The following is a 10,760-nucleotide window of genomic DNA, read 5'->3' as shown; positions in this document are numbered from 1 at the left end:
GGTGTCAGTTATGGTCTCTTCTGGGTATATTCCCAGTAGTGGTATTGTGGGGTCAAATGGTATCTCTATTTGCAACTTTTTGAGAAAGCGCCATACCGCTTTCCATAGGGGTTGCACCATTTTACACTCTCACCAACAGTGAATAATGGTTCCAGTTTCTCCACAACCTCACCAGCATTTGTTGCTTGCTGTTCTGTTAAATTTTGCTATTTTGACTGGGGTGAGCTTCCTATACTCTTTATCTTGCTCATCACCCACTCTCTTACCTTGTGCTGTCCCAGAGGGGAAGTGCAAGGCCAGACCTTAAACTTGTTGAATCCCACAGAGCTCAGCTCTATTCCAACTTGGAAACCCCCCCCACCCCGAATATGTTGTCTATGCAGTTTCTCTGTGCTGCAAACTATGTCTAGCCATCTGATTGTCTTGTGGTTCACGTTAAAAGCATTGCTCTCCTTTGCACCAAAAACAAGAACTGCATTTTGATGATGAGTGATGAGATGACTAAATACGTGGATTAGAAGAGAAAAATTAAAATGACGCTGGGATTTTCCAGGATAAGAAGTCATTACAGATGAGATGTTGATTCAGATGTCCCAGAGATTAAGTAGGCCCTTGCTTGCTCCCAAGCACTTTATTCCTGAATCTGTGTCATTTGAAAGTCTTTCATTGAGACTTTCCCACCCACTCCCCAACCCTGCTTTAATAATGGAGTCATTTAGAGAGGAGGTCAGACTCTCCAGTTCATCTTTCCCCACCCCAGATGGGACAACAGCCGCTGCTTTATCAGTGAAGAAAGCAAGAACAGGCAGGGCTAGGCCAGGAACATAATACCTGAACTAGTTGAAAATCATAGGGATTTGCTCAAGATTCTTACATGTCTTCTCTGGTCCTCTGACTTTGGTTTACATTGCTCATTGCTCTCACCTTATCCAGGCTCCAGGGGCGTGCAGGTGGGCTGTGTCCACATCCTGGGCAAGTTGCTGAAGGTTTTCTGTCAGTCCTGCGTGGAATTTGTCATGCCTTGTCCACTGCAGAGGGTTACCATTAGTCAGAATCAAGCTGACGACAAATGATTTGATTTTGAGGTTTTGAGGATGCAAGGAAATGTTACCCTTTAAAGAAACTCTATTAGGAAATCTCAAAGAGAACAACCATAGTACTTCTTGATTTTTGTGCTGGAATGATGTGGGTGAGTGGGGAGTAAAATTTTATAAACACTCTTACAGGGGTTTGACATCATGATGGAACGATGGGTACTCATGTGATACTATGTGTCTCACTGTTCTAAAATGTCTTTATGTATTTAAATCACTTTAAACACCTAGTGATAATATTTTGATAGAAGTACTTTTATTATTAGCTCCATTTTACAGATGAGGAAACTGAGGACACAGTCTGTAAGTGCTGCATCTCAAGTGACATAGCTTGTCCAGACACAGCTGAGATTGGACCCAAGATTTGCTCCATTCTATGTGTTTAATCCTTAAGCCTCCCTTCCTTTCTCCTTAGTTCTGACCTCTTACATGCACAAAGAGAAGGTATCCCCTTGAAATGAATGTATTTGTAGAATGTGGTTATTTCCTTATCTGTATCCAGCATTGACTCTTCATGTATTGATGATTCTTCAAAGGGAACACTTTTTTAAGTTAAGTAGCCTTCCTATCTAACTTCTTTCCACCAGCCAAATACAAAACATACCTAGGATTATCCTTGACAATTTTTTACCTCTTACGTAAGAAATATTTTTCTGGGTATTCTTGGAATCTTTCACTCTGGGTGTTTAAGGTAATGAAACCTTAGATCAGTGACTGAATGCTTCATTTTGGAAGTCATATGTAAATAATTACACGATAATACTCACTTTTGTTGGGCTACACAAAGTAGATCCCACCTTGGGCCCCATTAATAGTTTTCCATATAATAGCACCCCTTCCAAAGCCATGTGTTCTTGAGACCAAGTGCTGCAAATCAGTTAGGTGGACCAGTTGTCCCAGAACCCTCACAGAGCAATTTTATCAAGACTTGAGTTTCTGGGAAAGTTTTCTTTTATCACTCAGCTTTTGTCTTGAATCTGCCATTCACTTCAAGGTTTTGTTGGTGTTAATTCCATTCCTACCTTCTGGGCTCTGCCTGTATTGTTAAGGCCTTTCCCACCCAGACAGATAACAGGATTTGGTGACAGCTTGCCATTTCATTACCACTGAAACCTCCGTCTGCAGGTGTAGAGTTTCACCATGTAGGTTGGTACCTGACTGACTGACGTTAGGCTATTATTTATGGGTCCATAAGACCATCTCTATAAAATAACTCACTAATTCTCTTCTCAGCATGCAACTCTCTGAAGATATTTATTAGCATTCATGCAAATAATCCAGGGGAGTGTTTGAGGTGCCACAAGTCCGCTTAATGAAAAGGCTCCTGACTAAATTGTGCATCCCCTACAATCTAGTGTTTGTGCTTCCTGTTATAGCTTTCAATAAGATTCAAAGTAAATGCAACAAAGCTGGCAGAGACATTATGAGGCCACCTTGTCTTTACGTTTCTGGGAGATTTCCCCATTCCCAAAATGGTCTCCATGTCTGAGTTTTCCTTGGTAGATGTTTGAAAGAGAAAATGTAGCCCACGATTTCTGCTGGTTCAGGCTGGGAGGGTTTGGAGGGAGGAAGATGGGAAGTCTTCACCCGCACAATTTACAGCCTTCAGAGGTGACTGAATGATCCAATGTGAGTTGGTTTCCACTAGATGGCAATGAGCCGTTGAACTGTTGTAAAAGTGCACAAAAGAGAAAATAAAATTAATTAAGCAATCAGGAAAAATGTTCACTGTCACATTAGCGACATTTAAAGTAAACAAACAAAAGAAAGAACATTTTATATTTAAGGTATCTACTATTTTGGAAACTATTTATAACCAGAATTCCTGGACAAATGGTGAAAGTTGTTTGTTTTTTTCTTATATTTCTGTGATATTCTGGTGATAGGCCTTGTGCCTTCTGGAAAAGATTTGGTACTTTAGAACTATCGAAATATTATGATTATTTGTCCCTTTCATTCAACTTGTTAGAATCCAAAATATGGAAAAATCTAATCAATAAAGAGATTTATCACAACAGTGCTTACCAATGTGCAGTATTAGAAGCAATGTGAATGGCCAGCAATGTAGAAATGGTGAAAGAAATTATATCCATCTCATTTGATGGAATATTATTCAGATGTGTGCTGTGGGTAGAATCTTATCACATTAGCATAAATATTTGTTGAGTATCTTCTGTAGGCTGATGGGGAAAACAAAGATAACTACCATTGATCACTGAGCTCATGGAGTTTATAGTATGACAGGACAGCTAGATATTAAAGATGGTAACATGCCATCATTATATCTAGGCATTTAGAGGACGTTTTTGAAGGCTTGCTTTAAACATGTGACTTGAGAGGCTTGCATTTGGTGCTTGACTTAATTGGTGTATAGGATGGATAACTTTGATGTTTAGCTTGTTTGTAGCTTAACCATGGTTGTCAATTTAAAAAGTGTGCAGCAACGTGTTAATAGCAACAAAAACATATCGGATCATTTAAGCAGCAGGTAGAAAGGTAAACGTGAAACTTACAAAACACTCTTGCAACCAGTCCTATTTGGAGATTGAAACCAGCATTTTAAAGCCCAGCTGAGTCTTCTGTTGAACTATTAAAGCATTTGTACTTCTACATTTAAAAAAAAATAATTCTGCGTGCTGGAAATAGAGCATGAATAATTAATGAGCAGTTTGTATTGTATCTCATGAAACTATAATGATCTTACGTTTGTTGCATGATACAGATAATGTGATGGTATTCTTCCTGCAGTTCTGCTATAAGCTCTGTGATATCACCTCTTCAAAGTTTAATGAGCTCTTGCTGTGACAAAGGACAACACTAGACAATTAAAGGAAATTAACTTTTGTACCTAATTTGCTCATATGGAAGCATAGGTTAGGGAATGATGTAATGATAGACTTCAGGATCCAGGTATTTATCTGATCCAAGTGTTTGGTGATTGTGTACTATATTTTTATACAAATAATACATTATACAATTTTTTACAACTGTGCAGAACCCCTATGTTATTTTCATAAGAACAGTCTACAAATTTTTCTTAAACAATCTAATGTCTTAAATTGGAATCTCTCCCCCCTTCTAATGGATTCAAGGTTAAAGTCTCAACTTGGTGCCTACTGACATGAGGTTTGCCCCTAGCTGCAAACCCTATCAGCCTACCCCAGAGTTTCTACAGTAACTCCTCTCTTGACAGGATTAGCTTCCTGTTCTGAATACTCCGCTCTCCAAGGCAGAAACTGTTTCCTTTTTTCCATCCCAGAAATAACCCTTGCAAGACAGCCAACCCTAACCCAGGAGGCGTATAAGTCTGTACACTCTAGGCCAAAGAGGCCCCTTAGGGAGACAGGGCCAGGCACTCTGCAGCCACATGCCTGACGACCTGCTGCCTGGCCAACTTTTCATTATGATGCACAGAGCCCGGGGCATTGTGTCTATGTCCAGCACCCCATCCCTGGGCACAGATAGGCTACAAGGAATCCCATCGCTCTCAAGCCTTTCACTGCCTCAGAGCAAAATGCAATTTCAGTTGCTCTTTTGTGATCACCAGGGTGCAGGAAGCATAGAAGATAGGATGTTGCACTGATAAACCTGTACGTGGTGCCTCGGGAGAAGGAAGGGCAATCTCCTCCCATGCAACCTACAGCCTCTGAAAACCAACTGGATGGAGGGTCAGCTATGAGTCATTCCAGCATGACAGCAATGAGGGTTTTAAGTAGACTGTTAAGTTCATCCATGACCTCTTAATCATAGCTTATACCTTTATTATACAAATATGATCAAAAGTGACATTTTCAGACTATTGAGAGAGACTGAAGTTCACTTCTACAAATGTCAGGAGACATGCCCAGTGTGTTCATGAGCGTGCTACACCATTTCTACACAATTTCATTATTTCCCTGCTTTGTATTTGCACACACATTATTTATGAGTACACTATTTGTGAAAATGCCACATAATTCAAAAGGAAATATATTTATATCTTCTCAACAGGACCCTCTCTCCTATGGGAAATTGAAAAAGCTTACTAACCACTCTTTTTGGATTGCTGGGGTTTGATTTCTCTGTTTTCACACTAAATCATTTAATTCTTTTCCTCATGCAGACAAAGAACGTGCTCTGCAATTCTTGTTCTAATGATACACATGGTCTTGACCTTCCTTCTTTGTCCCCAGTACCATGAGGAAGCATTTGCTTCTGAGGTCAGAGAGGCACGGTGTCATTGTAGCCTTGTTGCCGGCTTGTGGTCCCTCATGAGTGCAGGGTACAAGGTCTGCATGGGATTATTTTTTTTTTTTTAATATTTGGAGGAACATTCTTTTTTTTAAATTTTTATTATATTTCCATGGGATTTTTGAGGCTGTGACCTTTCAGATGCAGACCTCCCAGTCTGTCTCCTGAAGGAACTTCTATGTTGGTTTGAACTTCCAACCTTTTGGCTAGTCGTTAAGTATTTAACCACTTGCAGTATCTTCTAGAGACAAACTTACTGGTGTCTAGTTGGTCCTTTCAGTGATATGATTTCTGTGAGAGGACTGTGATGGGGTGATAAAGTGAACTTCCTTCATATATGAAACAGATAAAGTTTGATCATATAACAAAAGGTCACTCACCATCTAGATTTTTTTACTTCCTTTCCTCTCTGTCTATGTAGATTTAATAAAAATCCAGAGCCTACTATTTAGCAAATTGGTTCTGACTTGTGGTGACTCTGTGAGAAAGAACAGAATTGTCATGCAGGATCTCCAAGGCCATAAACCTATATAGAAGAAGAGTGAGTACTTCATTCCCAAGAGAAAAAAGCTGAGGCAGTCTAGGTGGGTTTGAACTTCTGACCTTCTGATTAGCAGTTAAATATTTAATTGCTGTACCACTGGGACTCCCAGACTATGTAAAATGGTATGTTAATCTTAGAACTGCAGATATCCTACTGCCATTTCTAACAACTTCAAAATGTTATCCTTAAGAACGAGTCTATTTCCGTTTTCTTGCCATTGTGAATCACGCTGCTATAAACATAGATGTACATATCCCAATTCTTAGTGTCTTAGTGAAACCACCCAAATGCCTATTGACAAATGAATTGATTGAGAAATTGTTCACACAGTGGAATACTATGCAGCATTAAAGCATAATAACTTGGTAAAATATTGTGTAACTTGGGAAAGAATAGAAGGTATTACGTTGAGTGAAATCATAAGGACAAATACTGCATAATAATGATTGTGATGATAGGGGCATAACAGAGCAAGATATGTACAAATGTTCAAAAGGGCAAAGGGAAAGGGAGACGGAGGGGCAGGAAAAGAGAAAAATCACTAAGAAGGCAGAGGTTGCTGGGTTGGGAGAGTGAAGGATTGAGAAATATTCAATACAACTTGGAAAGACAGGAAGGATAATAGACATAGAACATATTAATGTGTGTATGTGAATGAAACACAACGTAGATATAGATGATTGTATAACACACAAGGTCCATGTACAAAACTTGATGTATATGAATGGTTAAATGCAAACAAGTAAAAAGAATTTTAAAAAATTAGTCTATGCAATGTGGAGACTGCCTCAGAACGGCATCCTTTAGGACTGTAGGGTTGTCAGGTCTGTGCATGTGATATAGGGTATGTGTTAGTCTGGGCTGGGAGTTGATGGTGGCTAAAATGCCCCTCCATTCATGGGAATAAAATCTGCATGGGGGGAGATTATACACTTGAGGACAACTTCAAATACTCATCAAAATCATTGCCATTAACTCAGAACCAACTCCTAGCTGACCCTCCAGCAACTGTTCAAAGGCTGTGAGTTGCACGGGAGGTGAAGGTCCGTCTTGCTCCCATAGAGGTGTGGGTGGTTTCACAACACCAGAGGCATTGCCTCCATATTAACAGCTCAGTGCCCTACACGCTAGGTTACCAGTTGTCCCTTAAGTTACAATAAACAGCTTAGGTATTTGTGACATGGAAAGTGTGATCAGCCAACTTAATGAAAAAAGCAGAGTTTCATTAATATTTATCTTCTGGGGAATTTATTATTTCAGTATCCTGGAGCTGTCTCGAGAGCAGGACAAGTTTTACTAAAAGGGGGGAAATCAACATGCTTGTTGTACTCATTGAGACTAGAGGACTCCCCAGAGCTAGGGCTGAGATACTCTTCAAATCTTGATCTGAAACTAACCCCTAAAACTCATGTTGTAGCTCTTCCACAGATTGACTCACAAAATAATGAGGATCAACCATCAGGACTGCACTTCTTGGAAAATGCATCTGTGCAATGCCAAAAGCAAAAGTTCTTTGCCAATAAGCCAATGCTGACTTGTAGTCATGCCCCATAGGCCAGAGTAGAACTGCCCCTTAGAATTTCCAAGGTGTAGTGGTAAGAAGCTGCACTCAATTCCTGAAGGCATGCAATTCAAGTCCACCAGCTGCTATGTGAGAGAAGGAAGCACAGTCCCCTGTGCAATTTATTGCTTCTGAAAACCCACTAGAGGGTCAGCTGTGGGTCGGTTCCAACACAGTAGTGCTCAACAATAACAACAACGTTAGCAAAGCTGATTACCGCATCATCATTCTCTCACAGAGCCACTGGTGGATTTGAACCACACATCTTTCCGGTAACAGCCTAGTGCTTAACGGCTGTGCTACAAATGGGACCAAATAACCAACAATTACTTTAAAACAACGATGAGAATGTATGGCATCAGGAACCCACAATTAACGAAAATTGAGCCAGAATAGAAATAATGAGACTGCTAGCATATTGTGACAAATGTGGCCAATTTCACTAAACATTTGTGTGGAAATTGCTGAGTGGGAATTGAAACTGGAACTCTCACAGCAAACAATGTAAAGCACTATGTAACAAACTTATCTTTTTTAGAGATATAAAGTACAGAGTAAAAGACAATATTTGGGATTTACTTCATTATTTTTAAAAAGACTATAAAGCTTATTGTTATTGGTTTGTGACATCAAGTCTCCTGCAGCTCATAGTGACCCTATGCATAGTATCTCTGAACCCTACCCTGTCCTAAGCCGATTTCACTGTCTTGAACACACCTATCCCCATTATTACAGTTACTGAGTCAATCTATCTCAGGTCTTCCTCTCCTGTGCGGTCCCTTCACCCTTCCAAGTATTCTGTCCTTCTCCAAGGACTGGTCTCTCCTGGAAACATACCCAAGGTATGTGAGACAGAGCTTCAAAATCTTCGGCTCCAAGGAGCAACTTGGATTTCACCCTTTCCAAGACAGACCTGTTTGTTCTCTTAGCAGACCATGGTAAACTCAATACTCTTCTCTAGCATCACAGCTCAAAGGTGTCAATTCTTCTATCATCCTTAGTCATTGCCCAGCTTTCTGTGGCGTAGCAAACTAGTTTAGGTCAATTACTAAAGAGTACTATCCCTGAGCATTACACTCTTTTAGAGGATTATATTGATGGAATAAAATTGACACCAACGCTCCAAAGAAGGCCAGGGGAACAGGGCTTCCAAGTTAACAGGGAGGCAGGGGAATTAAACTATTCTGGTACAGTGCTAGCTAGCATTACCAGAGTGTAAGGAGTGTAACCACTGTCGCTGTGTTGTATGTGTAGAAATTGTTACATGGATATGTATGGTGTTCAGTATATTATCACCAAAAAGTAAAGAAATATTTTGGATAATAAAATAGATATGGAGAAATACCAAACAGTGTTAAATCTATTTAAACCCAGAGTAATATATTTAAAAAATAAAAGCATCCTTATTTTCTATTGAGAGTTCTGGTAGCGTAGTGGATAGAAAGTTGCACTGCCAACCCAAAGGTAGGTGGTTTGAATCTGCCAGTTACTCCATGGCAGAAAGATGTGTGATCTTCCTGTGTGAATTACTGCCTCTGCTGGATTTTATTTATTCAATTACTTATTTAATTTTTTAATTTAATTATTTAAAGAATTTAAATATTTAATTACTGCTGGAAGGTCAGCTGCGAGTGGTTTCCAACAATTTGTGAGTTAACTTTATCTGTCTTTTCCATTCTTGGGCATCCTGGCAGAAATAGAGACCTGAATTCATGGTTCAATGATGAAGCAAAGGTGGAATTTTCCCCTTTATAGTATGTTTAATTTTAATGTTTTAATTTCTCTTCATATTTTCTACATATGTCTTCTATAAATTCTATTATAAAATTTATCCTTTTCATCAGAGTTTGAGATTTTTCTTCAAATTTTTTCCTGTTAATTTACAGTATAAATAAATATGGATTATTTTTATTACTCTTTTCCAGCTTGCCTTAGTGTATATTCTCTAAACTCTTAAGGATATTATATTCTATTTCTTTAATGTTCTAAATATATCTAAATCCATAAGCGATATTATTTTCCAGATTTGTGCCATATGTTTCATTGTCACGTACAGATTCTAGACAGTCTAAAACAATGTTGATTAGTATGAGATTCTTGTCTCAGGCATTCTTATCTGTGACTTTAATGAGAATATGTTTTTGTTGGTTTCTGCCAAATATTCTTTCCCTTGCTTTATAAGTTTTATTTTATAATTATTTTATCAAGTAAAGAGTTCTTTCAGAATTTTAGCAAATTGGCTTTTCAGAATTTCATTATATAACATTTTATTTTAATTTATTAACATACACTTAACTGGTAGATTATGAAATATTAATTCATCTGTATGAAACTAGAACATTGTATATAATGATCTTATTACAATGCTAAATTCAATTTGCTAATACTCTGTTTAAAATATTTGTTGCATTGCTAACTCAAAGGCAGGCATTTCAATCCTCCAGCAGCTTCTCTAGAGAAAATGCGTGAGCTTTCCCCCTGTGATTTAAGTAGTTGAAAACCTGCTGGAGCTTGTTGGAGCTCTGAATCATTTAATGAAAGAGATGTCGATTTTAAAAGTGAAATTAGAGTTTCTCTTTTCTGGGTTTTTCAGTCTTATTTTGTTAGGCTGGTTTTATCAAGTTAATTGTGGAACATTTCCTCTTTATCCTCTTTGCTGAGGCAATTTCAATTATGTAGCTATTATCTATTACTTAAATTTTAGATGAAATTATAATACACTATTTGCATGTTTAAAAACTATAGTTTCTTAGGAATAGTTTTATCATTTTCTATTGTCTGTTTCAACCTATGGGTTATTCTTGTGTTCATTCAAGTTATTTGGTTCGATTCAAAGTATCCATTTCCTAATGCGGTACCAGAGAATTACACATTATTTTCTATTTTCCAAATAATTTACCTCTCCGTGTTTACAGGGAACTCTGGCAGCATAGTGCACAGGGACTGATTTACTGACCCAAAGCTGTGCTTCTCTGTCTGTTGGAGTCAACCAGCACCTCCACATATGGCAGGCTCTTCCTATGTGACTCACAGCCTCAGGACCTGATGATTCTGACTCAGTGACAATAAGATTCATGTCCCAAGGACTCTTTGTGAGCCTCTCTGAGGCGTGCCTTCCATAGGAACGTTCAAATGCCAAGGATGTTACAAGTCAGCAAAGTGAGCAACAACCAGGTTGTGATTGCAAATGTCCCTTCTCCACTTCCCCCAGCTCAACAAACTCCCATCCAATGTCCCCACCATCCAAATTGCTTCTCATTTGAACTGCATGTAGATATTTTTTGCTCTTCCAAATGATCACATTTCACCTATGTACACTGAGCACTTTCAT

This window comes from Elephantulus edwardii, unplaced genomic scaffold (assembly GCF_000299155.1).
Source record: "Elephantulus edwardii isolate Elephantulus edwardi_28Jun2011 unplaced genomic scaffold, EleEdw1.0 scaffold00143, whole genome shotgun sequence".
NCBI classification, from domain to species: Eukaryota; Metazoa; Chordata; class Mammalia; order Macroscelidea; family Macroscelididae; genus Elephantulus; species Elephantulus edwardii.
Note: the sequence above shows the minus strand (reverse complement) of the source record.